A 14,974-nucleotide genomic window follows, 5' to 3' on the forward strand; every position below is an offset into this window, starting at 1 on the left:
CCAGGCCCAAAGAAACATAGGTCACATGGTTTCCCATTTTGCAATAACTAGTATATGTCTGAGACAAGCAGGAATGGTCAGATAGTTGATGTTAGGTGAAATGAACCCCAAGATAAGGACTCAAATGTTTTTTCTTTTTTTCGATTGTTTCTAACATATTTAAAAAATGATTTCTTTGTTGCTTTGTATGTCCCTCCCCCATGGTATAACCCATGTTTTCACTGTATTTGATGTTGCTATACTTTGTGGAGGGGAAGGGAAAAAACAAATAGGGATACAGGAGGACCCATTGCAACAATGAGATGTACAGGTCATTATGTTGAAAAATGAACTTTACAACTTTGGCTTGGGGCGGGGGGAGGAGAAGAGATGGAAAGGGGAAACAAAGGAGGAGGCAACAATGCTTGATAAGAAATGTACTCATTACCTTGCTCATGTAATTGTAAGCCCTCTGTATGGTATTTTCATAATAAAAAAAAGAAACTGCACTTAAGGGCAACTTTAAAAAAAAATAAAAAATTAAAAAAAAATAAGGGGGACAATGGACTACTGATGATGCTACAATACTGATGAGCCTCAGAAAGATTATTACAGATGAAAAATGTCTTAATGAATTATTATATATTATTTTATTTATATAAAATTTCCAATCCGGGCACCTGTGGGTCACATCTGTAATCCTAGCAACTCAAGAGGTGGAGATCTGAGGACTGTGGTTCAAAGCCAGCCTGGGCAGGAAAGTCCATGAGACTCTTACCTCCAATAAATCAGAAAAAGCCAGAGGTTGCACCGTAGCTCAAGTGGCAGAGCACTAGCCTGGGGCTAAAGAAGTTCAGTGACAGTGCCTAGAGAGTGCCCAGTCAAGCCTCAGGACCGGCAAAAAAAGATAACCCTATAAAAACAAAAAGCAGATGAATGGTTGCATTGACTAGAGGAAAGGAATGAGTGAAGAACTGGCACTGGGAACTTCAGGGTGAACTGGAAATGTTCCGTAACTAGCCTGGATGATAGATCCCAGTTTACAAATCCACTCGGAATCATTAGTCTACATACCATATTCTAATTGTATGTAGTAACTTTTATGATACATAAGTTATTTGCAAATGAAGCTATGAAAAAACATAAAAAATAAGATTGATATATTAAATCTTCACTTACTCCTCCCCAGAACATTCCCTTCCCCCTTATCACTAAGCTGCCTCTTGATCCATTATGGCAAGCAAAGATGTCTAGGGTGAAGATCCAGGTCAACAGGCCAGTTTTGGGAAATTCTGTTTCAACAGAGCATTCCAACTCTCTTGACTTCTAAACATGCATCGATTTGTTGGTAATTTATTAGTATTAGAACTCAAACTCCCTTGTGAAGGTTTAGTCTTGATATTTGGTTTCTTGGTTCCTGAGCTCACTTTCTGTATGACACTACTCTTTGTTAAGCATCATCCTCAAGGCTTAAACCTGACACAAAAGCCAAAACACCATCCTAGACTGCAGGCCATTTAGAACCCCATTTATACTGACACCAGCTAGCTAGCTTTATGCTAGCTCTGCTGAGGGATGGAGTTCAAGAAATAATCCCACAAGCTAAAAGGCTTATCCAGATTCCCATTCTTAAAAAGAAAAAAATAAAAGAGGACCCCTTTTCAATGTCAAAACATTTTCAAACCTACACTTAATAATAATTATGCTTTCTGTATCAGTTGATTGAAAAAATACAGAATGGCAAAAAGCCTCTGTGACAGCTTAAATGTTCTCAAGTGAATTTGCACTTTATTAATCATAACCACATCTATATTTATCAGAAGGAAAGTCTGCTATTTGGAAACAAGAGAAATCCTTTCAAGTTGCTTCTGCATTCTGAGAGAGTGTAGTGTTTGCCTGAGAATAAGTCTTTTTTTGTTTTTGCAGTTTGGGATGAAACAGCCCTTAGGCTGTGTACAGTTAGGCTCTCCATTGGTCTGATGAGTAAGTGGGGTCAGACTGAAGGGAAATAAGTTGTGCATAATGAAATATTACCAAGAAAAAAAAGACTTTTTAGGGTTATCCCTTGTTGGTTTAAGAAAATGATGCATTTGGGGTTTTATTTTACTTTTTTGTTGTTGGTAAGGAAGGGACAGGAAGTACATGAACACACAGAAAGATGTGTGAGGATAAGAAGTTTTGTCAGGGGAGTGGTTCAACATGAATTCATACCAGTACTACTGCTTGGTGCCAAGGTCTAGGGGATACCAGAGATCCTAACCACAAGATCCGCAGGGCTGCTAAGAGAAATGTGGTCTCTGATCATTTTCTTGAGTTATCTCTTCAAACTCCTAAGAACAAGTGAGCTTGATACTGAGTTTTAAGCAGCTGAGCACAGAACTTAAGTTCCCCTGAGTGTCAATTCATAGGCCATTTGTAATACCCCAACACTTTGGCATAAACTATTAGTTCTTCACACCTGACCCATACAAAACAAAACAAAACAAAAAACCTCTTTTGCATGGATAGACCCTTGGTATCTGTGGCTGTATGGTTCTATGAAGACAACCATTAACAAAAAAAAAAAATACATGAGTGCTCAAGAGGCATAGAGTTCAGTGCTCTGAACCTATACTTTACCTATTCTGAGCAAACAATGGTTCTGAGCGCCCACGATATGAAACTGGATGGAGTAGTCTACATTACTGTCACAACAATTACCGTTGTACACATTAATATTGTTTACCAAAAACTCAACCTCATGTTATCTCAAATACTAGAGTTACTCAGTTCACTTTTCTCATAGCAGCACCCTGTTTCTGCTAAAGCTATGCTGCCTTTCAACAAATCTAAAATTTCTCACGTAATCACATTATGTGCTCCTTTTGACTTAGGAAAATTACCGCAACTTTCCCTTTGCTTTTTAGACATCATTTTCTCTTAGTGAGGCGTATTTTCACAAAATTAAGTGCAAAGAAACAATCAGAAGATCATACAACTTGTTTAAACACAGTTGGCAAGACTCCAGGACTAACTGAAAGCATCTCCATATTTGTTCACTAGATACTATGTTGAAAGTGAATCATACAACTTGTAGGTGGAAATGGGAGGGAAACACTGGGAGAGAGGGAGGGAAGGGATGACACTGTCCAAAAAGAAATGTTCTCTTTATCTGATTTATGTAACTGTAACTCCTCTGTACATCACCTCTATAATAACATTTTTTAAATTTTGGATTGGAGATTTTGGAATTTTTCTTATTTTATGTTAATTTACATTATATTGTATATATTGTTATATTTATTATTATGTGTTATAAATTATATTTGCACTCTATTACATTTATATTATATTCATTATTTAGTGATTGCTTTTGGTCCAAACCATGTGTAATAAACCTATGAGCAAGGCAGCCTGTACATTTTTATACTTTTTCTTTGTAAAATCCTGTGAGAATAATATCAACTGGCTTTACATTGTAGAAACTGAAGCTCACAAAGAGTAACTTAATAAGGAAATCTCTGAATCAGAACTAACAATGGAAGGGCCCTCAGATTTTACATGCAGCACTCTCTTACCTTATCACAAGTATAGAAGAATAAATTAAAAAGAAAACAAAATCAACCTATCAACTAAGTTCTGGTTAATGACATTAATTTTCAACATTCCAACTGGGAATGCTGATTATCAAAGAAGTAAACACTACTTTCTACAGTGTGTACACTACTACTTTTAAACTACTATTTCTAATGTATCAAAACATGAATATTCATTCACTCCCTCATTCACCAAATATTTATTGGCTGTTTATCTTGTGCTAGTGCCAACAGCTGGTTTCAGTAACCCAAACTTGAACACTACCAATAAACAGTGCAATGATGGTCTTTTCTTGGCAGTAAGATACTGATTTGCTGCCACTTTGGTTTGTGAGTATGACTAAACTGATTAATACCTTGAATTTCTTCAAGAACAAAACCTCAAGGCATTAATTACATTCATAAACAAATCATCTGCCTGTGCAGCTTTTAAATTTGTAACCAATACATACAAAGAAAAAGTCAGCTCCAAAATCACCTAAGCACAGCTGAGCTATGACCTGGATAAAAATCATTATGGGAAGCTTTGGTCCTGTGGAGATCTTCACCAACAAAAACAATAAAGAAGTGATTCACCCCAACTAATGAGCCATCCACTGCCTTCACTCACTGGGGTATGCAGGGGGATCTCTATACATGAAGGCAGCTGTATGCTTTCTCAGGTCTCTTCTGCCACTCAGCAATTGCTGCAAACAGGCTGGCTCTCTCTCCCTTTCTTTGTCTCCTTCCCTCACTCTCTTTTCCCCCCTCCCCTTTCTCTTTATCTCTCTCCTCGTTTCTCTTTATTGAATGTGAAGGGTAGACTATACAATCTCTAAAATTCTCCATCACACAGAGTTATACCTAGAAATTGCCTACATACTCAAATTATGATAATTCAAGGAGACTGAGTACAAAGGAATGGGCCAGAGTAGAGAGAAACAAACAAAAAGGAACAATTGCTATCTCAGTCCTGAGGGAGAAGGGAAGGCACTAGTGCAGAGCCCAGAAGGAAGGAGTCATGTAGTGGTGGCCACCTTGAAAGGACCCTCAGTCAAGAGGCATGGTGAGTGCAAGGCACCCCAATGAGATATCAGCTGGAGTTACTCACCTTTCTCTCATCCTGATATCCTCTGGGCTTCTCCACTGGCTTCATCCAACCAGAAGCCAGAGAACATGTCAGGTTTCCAAGAAGCATTTGCTTGGAGACAAGTGCAAATGAAGATGTGAACTAAGAAGAGTCCTGTCCTGGTAGTTGTATGAAACTACTTTATCTCTAGCAAGCAAGCCTGGAACTTCTGGACAACTAAAAATAGCTATGTGCCCACAGACACACCAAAGTCATACGCTAGCCTCTAACTCTCAAGAATGTTTCGATCAAAGAGAGATAAGTGAGAAGTGAGGCCTTCATGCCCCTCCATGACTAGATACTTGTTACTTGATTTTCATCTTTACAAAGGACATCATGTGACTTGCCTGAATGAATAAGGTTTTCCATTCCCTTCTCTGTGAATCTTAGGGATTAAGACACCAGCTCTGAAGTTAGCCACATCCAGGTTTGATTCCTGGTTCCAGGTTTCCCTGGATTAAATTTGCATTTGGAAAATAAAAATAACAGAACCAACTAAAGGCTACTGTTCAGTTTCAACAAGATATTCAGCATACAGTACACAGTTTGCCTAGTAAATTGCACTGCTTATTATTAATTCCTCACTGGGCACTATTTAACAAGTCTTAGAAGTCTGTTAATGGTTTTTGCCTGAGGTACCTTCCTTTTCTTTCATTCTGTCTCTGGGAACTTCTTTGACATGTCTTCTTGGTTTCCCCAAATGCAGCAAACTAATCAGCAATTTTCACTGAAGCCACCCATTAAATAAATTTGCTCAAAGACTTATCACCTTAGATAACATCAAGTTAATAGCTTTTAGTGGAAACAATCTTCATTTTGAAGATATGAATCTTTTGTATTGGGAATGAAATCTAAATAGGATAAAAAAATCAATCATCATATCCATTTGAAAAGCAAAATTTCAAAAAAGGAAACTTGGACTCTTGTCAGAAGACTTTATTTTGGCTGGTGTCTTCTATGACTGCGTAATACGACTTCTTAAAAACTTTGGGGGACTTTGCCATGAACTATAGATACACAAAGATATTACAGGCATGAGCAAGAGGTGCTATAACTTCAAAGGAGAATGTGAAATTCTCAAAAATTCTCAAAAAGGGGCTGTTTGTGACACAGAATCCAAGATTCAGACATCAAAATTGAGCTGCACACATTCATTTGGGCCATCTACATTCCCAGAGTGCATTTTGTTGCCTGCTACACCTTAGTGGACAAATCCTTTTCTCCCTCCAGACACTGTTCTTACCCTTAGATTATCCAGGAGAAGCAAACTTCATCCTGAGAACCTGGAGGACATTGTGCTATAATCTGAACAAATCAGTAGAACATAATTTCAGGAGAGACAATAGTGAGTTTCATGACTTTCATCAGTTACCAGTTACCTCTATGGCTAAACTACAGCCATTTGTTCAGATTGCTATTCAGCAAATCATGTAAGCTGTATGGTCCAGGCAGGTGCAATTCATCTCAGCTGGATTTTCTTGTGCATTTGTGGTCAGATGATAGATCTCCTAGTGTCTGAATCATTTATGATAACTTCATTCACCTGACTGGCAACTGGCAGCTAATGAAATAGGCCATGGGTCTTTCATTATCCACACTGGGATTTTTCCAAAGATAGGTAGCAGTCATGGGATACCTAAAAGCAGCAAAAGAAGGCAAACTTCAATGTACCTAATTTTTGAAGTCTCTTCTCAAATCATGTTTTCCAAAATCCCACCTGTCCAAAAAGGCTGCAAAGCCCAATGTTCATAAGGGAAGAGCAGAAAAGTCACACTTCAAAGCACTGTATGTAAAGAAATGAAAAGAATTTGGGACCATTTTTACAGTATTATCACAAGATTTCATACAAGTCATATTTGAAGAAAATGTAATGAAAGTCTCCTAGTAATTTGCTAGGCTAGAAAATAGTACCTGGAAAAGGAATCAAGACAGGAACCAGTGTGAAAATATCAAAATGCCTCCACCTCAGTAATGGAATGTGTGCACTGTGTAAGATTCTGGTGGTAAGATTAGAGTTCATTGTATAATTTCCAGTATTGTCTAGATATATTTGAAGTATTGGATCCCATCTTGCTATTCCACTGTTTAGCTGTGTTGCCTTTGGGGCTTGAAAGCTAACCCAATAAGCCTTCTGGGATGTTCATGTAATGAGCTATGTAGGTAAAACCCGTTACACTGATCGCCCTTACAAGAAGATCTTAATGACTCAGCATCCTGGGAATTAAATCAGCAATGTCTTCATAAATTATGTGAAGCAGAACTGTGCTTTCAAAGTCACAGAACAACTGCTTCTAGCAACTATGATGAGCTCTCCACTTAAAGAGGAAGAAAACAAATCATTAATTACAGGCCTTCCATGTCTTTGTTTCTTTTCCCCTGGCCCACATATTTCATACCCTAAGACCCACTCAATTGCTTTTTGCTTATTTATCACATTCATTCCTTTCTTCAATCATTTTCTCACCCAACAAATATTTTTTTTCATTTTATTTTATTTTATTTTTTTGTGAACATACTGTACAGAGGGGTTACAATTACATGGGCAGGATAATGCGTACATTTCTTATCAAGCATTGCAGCCTCCTCCTTTGTTTACCCTTCACATCCCTTCCCAGCCTCCCCACCCCCCCACCTAATCCTCCTCCCCTTCTCCCCCCCCCCAACGTTGTAAAGCTCGTTTTCAACATGACAACTTGTACTTCTCATTGTTGCAACAGGTCCACCTGTATCCTTAAACGACTCCAACAAATATTTATTAAGTAGCTTTCATATATCAATAGCAGCTAGGAGAGAAAAGAGAGATGAATAAAATGCTTAGAGCCCACAAGAGCAGTAGCATTTAGTGATGGAAGGGAAGACAAAAAAGTAGAAACAATTACAATTTATTTTAGTGATCAAAAAGAAGGAAGCTCAGGATACTACAGGATGACCTAGGAGGGGCACTAACGCAGACCATGACACATGTACTGAAACTCAAAGAATGTTTAGAAAGTGGATAGACAGAGGAATAGCATTATAGATAGAAGAAACATCTTGACAAGATCCATAGAGGGCAGGTTCATAAAGAATGGTTAAGAGTAGAATGGGGGGGGGGACTGGGAAGGTGGCTCAGTGGTAGAGTGCTTGCCTTGCATGCCTAAGTCCCTGGGTTCGATTCCTCAGCACCACATAAGCAGAAAGTTTTGAAAGTTGACACTGTGGCTCAAGTGGTAGAGTGCTAGCCTTGAGCTGAAGAGCTGAGGGACAGCACCCAGGCCCAGAGTTCTGGTCCCACAGCCAAAAAAAAAAAAGAGTAGAATCAGAGACATGAGTTCCTATCAACAAACTTTCTTGGGAGAGTTGATTCTAGTTCTTGTCTCTTTTTTCCCTCTCATTTTTCTCACCTTATTCCACCTGGGTTTCTGTCTTCCTGCTTCACTAAAAATGCTCTTCACAAAATCATCAGTGACATCTAACTGATCGTTTTGTTAACATCCCATTTTTGTCAAAGCATTTCACCCTGAATTTCCATGGTCTCTAGGCATTCATGTGCCACTCACCAGCTCCTTTAAAACTTTGCAGTCTCTTCCTCTTCTCTTAACTCCTAAACATTTATCTCCCAAGGCCTTTCCCATCTATTCTTTCCCATACCATTGCTTTGTGTATCATTCACAATGACACCCAAATTCATACCTTTAACCTTAACTTCTCTTTAAAATTCTAGATTCCCATATTCAGATGTCTAATGATACCAAGTGTTATCATTTAAATCACAATTCATTATTACTACTATTTCTACTCCTCGTGCATCTCAGTCACAGTATAACCCTCTACTGAACTGCTTCAGCCAAAAACATCAGAATCACAAGCACCACATCCAATATGTTAACATGTCCTACCAATTCTCCTAGACAGATCAAACGCCTCCAACTATCTCCATCTTCATTACTCCCAACCTAGTCTAATCTGCCTTGACTATTGCAGAAGCCTTCTAATGAGTCTTGAATGTTTCCTTCTTAACCCCTCTGCATTTCATTATCTACAAAGAAAGCACAGTGATAAACCTGATGATGCTACCATAGGCTTCACCCATCAGTGGCTCTATTGCACTTAGAATAAAATGTAAACTCTTGACCTGACCTTCATGCCAATATAATTTGTGACTCCTTTTCTAATCTCATCTCTCTCTAGATTTCCTTGGATTTCTCCACTCCAATCACAGTGACCCATGGTCTTCACACCAGCCGCTTGCCTTTGCCTAGAAGGTTCTTCCTCCACATCTTAACACACACAGGCCCTTCATGTTATTACATCTCAAGTTATATGTTACCCCCTCAGAAAGATTTTCATCATCACCCACCCACTCTGTTTTAATTCTGTGTAGCATTTTGTACTAATGAATTTATGTGTTTTCAAATTATCTTCTTATCACCTGTTTTCTTACTAAAATACAAAATCCAAAAAAGCAAGTACCATCTTTGCTTCCTCTAAGATATGGAAGAGTAACTAACACAGATTAGAGAATCAATAAATGCTTAAGTATTAAATCAATTAATCCCATGTAATTCCCATAACAAGAAAAGGTAATATTAATATGTTGAGAAGTGGATACAAGACTTTCATCCTTGTGACCTAGAAAGAAAGTCAGAATGGTAAGAGGCCTGCAGTATCAATAAAACTCTTAACTATGAAACCACTTGGCAATCCATTCATCAGCAGGAAGAATTCTGAAAGACTTCTCTTGAGACTGGAAGAGACATTTAAGCCAAACATATAAATGTCTTAAAACAAAATTCTGCAGTATTCAGGAAGCTGAACCAGATTGCTTATGGCTGGATTAGGGGCCTGCCCTTTAAATCTCCCCATGATTCACCATAAATATTGATACCCTCTTTTAGGTAGATAGTTCTGCCTAATGTTCCAGATGAAAGAACTATCCAGCTGCCTCTGTTTCAAAGAGTGGGAAATATGAGCAGAGTGCTCAGAAATATAGAATGCTCAGGAATTTGAATCACAACAGAGGCCATGATGAAAATGATAATGCAAATGGCTAAATGGGCAATAATAACACTCTCCAAATAGAAGTGCTAGAGATGTTCCCCAAAGGCCCACAGCTGCTCAGCCTAAGATTGGCATCCATAACTTCAACACACGTCAGAAAAGTGAATGCTTGATGTCTGGCTTAGAGGCCATCCTTTTGTAGCAGTCCTTAAGAATCCTTCAGGCTCAGAAAGGCTGCTTGAAAACAGACTACAAAATACTAGTTTTTATTGATGGAAGAGCTAAAGCATCCCAATTGTTTGGAACCAGAAGCTAAATGACTCATAACGCCTTCAAGAAAGGTCACATCATACAGCAATTATCTGCAAAGTAATATCTCTAAATGAGTATTTTAAAGCTCCAAATTTTCTGATATATGAATAAAAGAATCCTAATTTACCCTTAACTAGGTAACGTTCTGAAAACTTGAAGATGAGGTTGTGTCTTTATTCACCTTTGTATCCGTAACCCTGGAATTATCTAATAGACAAATAATAAGAAGTTGCCTGTTTTCCCACTATCTTACCTCACTCATGCCCACAAATAAATCCCTTTTGCTTTCTCCTAGCCTTCCCTCTGCCACATACAACCAGGTACCACCACCCTTACTCTGCCTCTCTCTCTCCCTCTCCTCCCTCACTCTCTCTCTCTCTCTTTCTCTCTCTCTCTGTCACATACACACACACACACACACACACACACACACACACACACACACACACTCCAGCATGAGCATGATCTATGTATTAGAGCTCATTATACAACTGAACCTTAAAGATATGAAGTAGTGGATCAGATCTTTCATAATGACCTTAACTTAACTCTCACCCAAGCTAATTAATATACTATACCTGAATGAGAACTAGCCCAGATCCACACAAGAGCTGGCACCCAGATGATCAAACAGATTCTCTCCTTTCTACTGCCCCTACACAAACATATGCCAAAAACCTGGGATACAAGTATCCTGAATATCCAACCCTTACAACAGCCACTGAAACAAAGAGAAAGGAACCCTGATGACAGAGCATGGAGTTTATCCTACACATTCTACCCCAGATAAGATTCAACTTATAAGATATGTTCATGTTTTTCTTGCAGGGATTCACCTCCTCTGTGTAAAGAAATAGATTCCTTACTAAATAGAATAGTACAATAATGCAGTAATAATACTAAAATTGTTAATGGTTCGCGTTTATCAGCATCCAGTATAGACAAAAGCATGTAGTGAACGATTTTCCACATGCTATCCTATTTAGCTATCACAAACGTATGAAGAAGGCTTAGTATTATCTCTTGTATAGATGAATGTCCTATATCTCAAGAAGTTTAGTGACTGTTCATGACTATAGTTCAATGACAGAGCAATCAGCAACTATGCACAAGGCCATGGGTTCAACTTCTAGCACCTCAAAAAAGTAAGGAAGGAAGGAGAGGGGAGGGAAAGGAAGGGGAACTTGGGTTTGTTGACTATGTAGCACCTGGGAGGTATTCATCTTTAACTTGTACATCCTTATCTCCAGTGCTAGGGACCATCCTTAGTTACTGGTCAGACACAAGTTTCAAATCGGAAAAACAGTAAGTGCTTGAAGTCAGTCTGAGAATAAGAACACCAACCTGAAAGTAAAAGTCAGATTTAGCTTTAAGTCTACGATTGCCCTTTATTAAATCTATGACCTGAGCAATATTTGTTAACCTGTCTGAATTTCTCATCTGTGAAAAAGAAGATAATAAAAATTCTTTCACACACACTATTTCAAGGACTAAATGAATTTAGCACAGGAACTAATCCATGTTTAAAATAAAACACAGATCCACAATTCTCATCCATAAATCTGAAACCCAAAGAGCTCTGAAATCAAACCTTTTCCTTAAACAAGTTCGATTTGTTTCCTATTACTATTATAACAAATTACCATAAACTTAGTTGCTAAACACAATGTCAGAGTCTGATACGAGTATCCCTGCTAACATCAATCAATCTGGAGACTCCAGGGAGAACCCATGTCTTCCCCATTTTGTGCCTCAGACCTAGTAGAGATGTTTCTTTTATTATAATAAAATGCCTCATCATGAATAATGTATAATAAACCATAAAAATTTGTTTCTCAGAATTCTAAAGTGGAAGGGTTCAAGATCAAGGCACTAGTGTCTGATGGGGGGCATTCGCTATGGGGCTGGAAATAAGTATTTTTAGTCTAATATAGAGGTTAGAAAACTAATTCCAGAACCCCTAAAACTGACTGAAGACACTCACCTTTAAAATTATGTTCCTCTAGAACAACTCCCTTATCTGTATTAGACAGAATTCATCACAGACAGATCCAATAAAGAAAAGAGGAAAGGAGATATCAAGGAAGCCAGTGGTATAACTCTTTGCCAAGGCCAAAGGACTGGGTTCCCAGCGGTTACTGGTACACATCCCAGAGTTCAAAAGACAATAAATGCAGAGTTTAAGTATCCCAAGATAGGAAAAGAAGGATGGTCTAGAAGAGACAGACAATAAAGTCTGGGTATTCTATTGGGACTGATTGGATGGTGCTTGCCCACACTGAATGAGAACAGAAATGCCATCTGTTCAAATGCCAGTCTCTTCTAGAAACACCTTCATAGATGTACCCAGAAAAAACTGCTAGCAAGGTGAACATCCCTTAATAAGATCAATTTAGCACATAAAGTTAACCATTACAGGTGCTATATCATGTATATGTACAACACAATCACATTTCTAAAATCCAAAAAGTTCTAAATTCTGAAACACATCTTGACCTCAAGGGTTTTACATATAAGACCATGGAGTTACATGAATATCATCATAACAAATATTATTAACATCAGCATCCCCTCTAAAAGGCAGGAGACATGCTTGGCAGGATTTACAAAGTTGGGACCAAAAAAACTGAAAAAGTTTTAAGCAATCAAAGCCGGAAGCAATCAAAGCCGGAGCATTCCAATCCCAGTCAAATTTGATTCTGCATGTCCCACACATATACTAGTTATTGCAAGTAAGGGAAACCATGGTACCTATATTTCTTTGGGCCTGGCTTACTTCACTTAATATAGTTTTTTTTCCAAGTCTTTCCATTCCCTAACAAATGGGGCAAAAAGGTCAAAAGCTATGTACATATGACTAGATAAGATGATGTTAAGCAAAATGAACCCCAAGATAGGGACACAAGTGGTTTTTTCTTTCTTGCTATTGTTTCTAATGTATTTATATTGTACCTTGTGATTTTTTTTGCTTCTTTGTATGTTCCTCCTCCATGGTATAACCCCTATTTTCACTGTATTTGATGTCATTACCCTGCATCTTGTATATACACTTCTCTAATTTGGGGAGGGGAAGGGAAAAAACAAAATGCTTAAACAGGGATACAGGTTGACCTATTCTAACAATGAGATGTACAAGACACTATGTTGAAAAATGAACTTTAGAGTTTGTGGGGGGGGGGAGTGGAGTTGTGGAGTTGTGGAGGAGGGAAGGAAGGGATGGTAGGAGAGAAACAAAAGAGAAGGTAACAATGCTTGATAGGAAATGTACTCATTACCTTGCTCATGTAACTATAACTCCTCTGTACAGTATTTTTACGAAAAAAAATGTATTTAAAAAATAAAAATAAAGCAGCTCTGTTGCGACAGAGGCCAAGTGGCGTGGCCGTACTGCATGCAGGAACAGTAACCTACCCCTGTAGCTCAATACCATGCCCTCCGAGCTGGCCAAGAAGAAGGCAGCTAAAAAAAAAGGAAGCTGCCAAAGCTCGACAGTGGCCCAAAAAGGGGCATGAAGAAAACAGAGAAGCCATCACAGAACTACAGGTGGCAGAAGAGAAGAAGGAGGCCAATGGCAGAGACACCACAGAAGTGGATTTGCTGACCAACGAGCTAGAGGACTTTGAGATGAAGAAAGCTACTGCTCGAGCTGTCACTGGCATCCTGGCTTTTCACCCCAATAGTACCGACGTCCACATCATCAGCCTCTCACTCACCTTCCATGGTCAGGAGCTGCTCAGCAACACCAAACTGGAACTAAATTTTGGCCGTTATTATGGCCTCTTTGGCTTAAATGGAATCGGGAAGTCCATGCTGCTGTCTGCAATCGGGAAGCATGAAGTGGCCATCCCTGAGCACATCGACATCTACCATCTGACCTGTGAGATGCCCCCTAGGGACAAGACCCCTTTGCAGTGTGTGATGGAAGTGGACACAGAGCATGCCATGCTGGAGAGGGAGACTGAGCGGCTGGCTCACAAGGACGCGGAGTGTGAGAAGCTCATGGAACTATACGAGTGCCTGGAGGAGCTGGATACCAACAAGGCAGAGATGAGGGCCTTATGGATTTGGCATGGACTTGGTTTCACAGCTGCTATGCAGCACAAGAAGGTAAAAGACTTCAATGGGAGCTGGAGGATGAGGGTTGCCTTAGCCAGAGCCCTCTTCATCCGGCCATTCATGCTGCTTCTGGACAAACCCACCAACCATTTGGACCTAGATGCTTGTGTATGGTTGGAAGAAGAACTAAAGACTTTTAAACATATCCTGGTCCTCGTGTCACACTCTCAGGATTTCCTGAATGGTGTCTGCACCAATATCATCCATATGCACAACAAGAAACTCGAGTATTATAGGGGTAATTATGATCAGTATGTGAAGACACGGCTGGAGCTGGAGGAAAACCAGATGAAGAAGTTTCACTGGGAGCAAGACCAGATTGCACATATGAAGAACTATATTGCTAGATTTGATCATGGGTCCACCAAGTTGGCCCAGCAGACCCAGAGCAAATAAAACCCTTCCATAGCAAAGAAAAACTGCAACAATATATTTCCACCAAACCAGCCCTACAAAATATACTTAAAAATGTCCTACACATAGAAAACCAACAAGACCACAATAAAGGCCAAGAAACCGCACCCAAACTGAGAAGCCAAGAACCATAGGAAGAACCCAGTTTTCGCAGCCCCCAAGAAGGTGGATAACTTGGCAGAAACTCCCAAATACCTCTCAGTCCTATCTCTTAAGGTTAACGGACTGAACTTTCCAATTAGGGGACATAGACTGTCTAGTTGGATTAAAAAGCAAGATCCTTCTATCTGCTGCCTTCAGGAGTCACATCTTGCCCGTAAAAACAAACATATTTTGAAAGTGAAAGGCTGGAACAAAAATCTACCAAGCAAATGGCCCCCATAAACAGGCAGGAGTTGCAATCCTAATATCAGATAAAATAGACTTCAAATTAAAATTAGTGAGAAGAGATAAAGAAGGTCCCTACATACTATTTAAGGGATCTCTCTTT

The 14,974-nt window shown here is 39.1% G+C and overlaps 1 protein-coding gene and 1 pseudogene across 2 annotated transcripts in view; one reads left to right on the plus strand and one right to left on the minus strand.

Annotated features, from left to right (window-relative positions):
• Htr7 (5-hydroxytryptamine (serotonin) receptor 7, adenylate cyclase-coupled) overlaps positions 1-14,974 on the minus strand; it is an 83,936-nt gene that overhangs the window by 50,666 nt on the left and 18,296 nt on the right. The gene's annotated exons all lie outside the window — the stretch shown is intronic.
• LOC105999368 lies at positions 13,383-14,466 on the plus strand (annotated as a pseudogene).

This window comes from Dipodomys ordii, unplaced genomic scaffold (genome assembly GCF_000151885.1).
Source record: "Dipodomys ordii isolate 6190 unplaced genomic scaffold, Dord_2.0 Scaffold188, whole genome shotgun sequence".
Lineage (NCBI taxonomy): Eukaryota > Metazoa > Chordata > Mammalia > Rodentia > Heteromyidae > Dipodomys > Dipodomys ordii.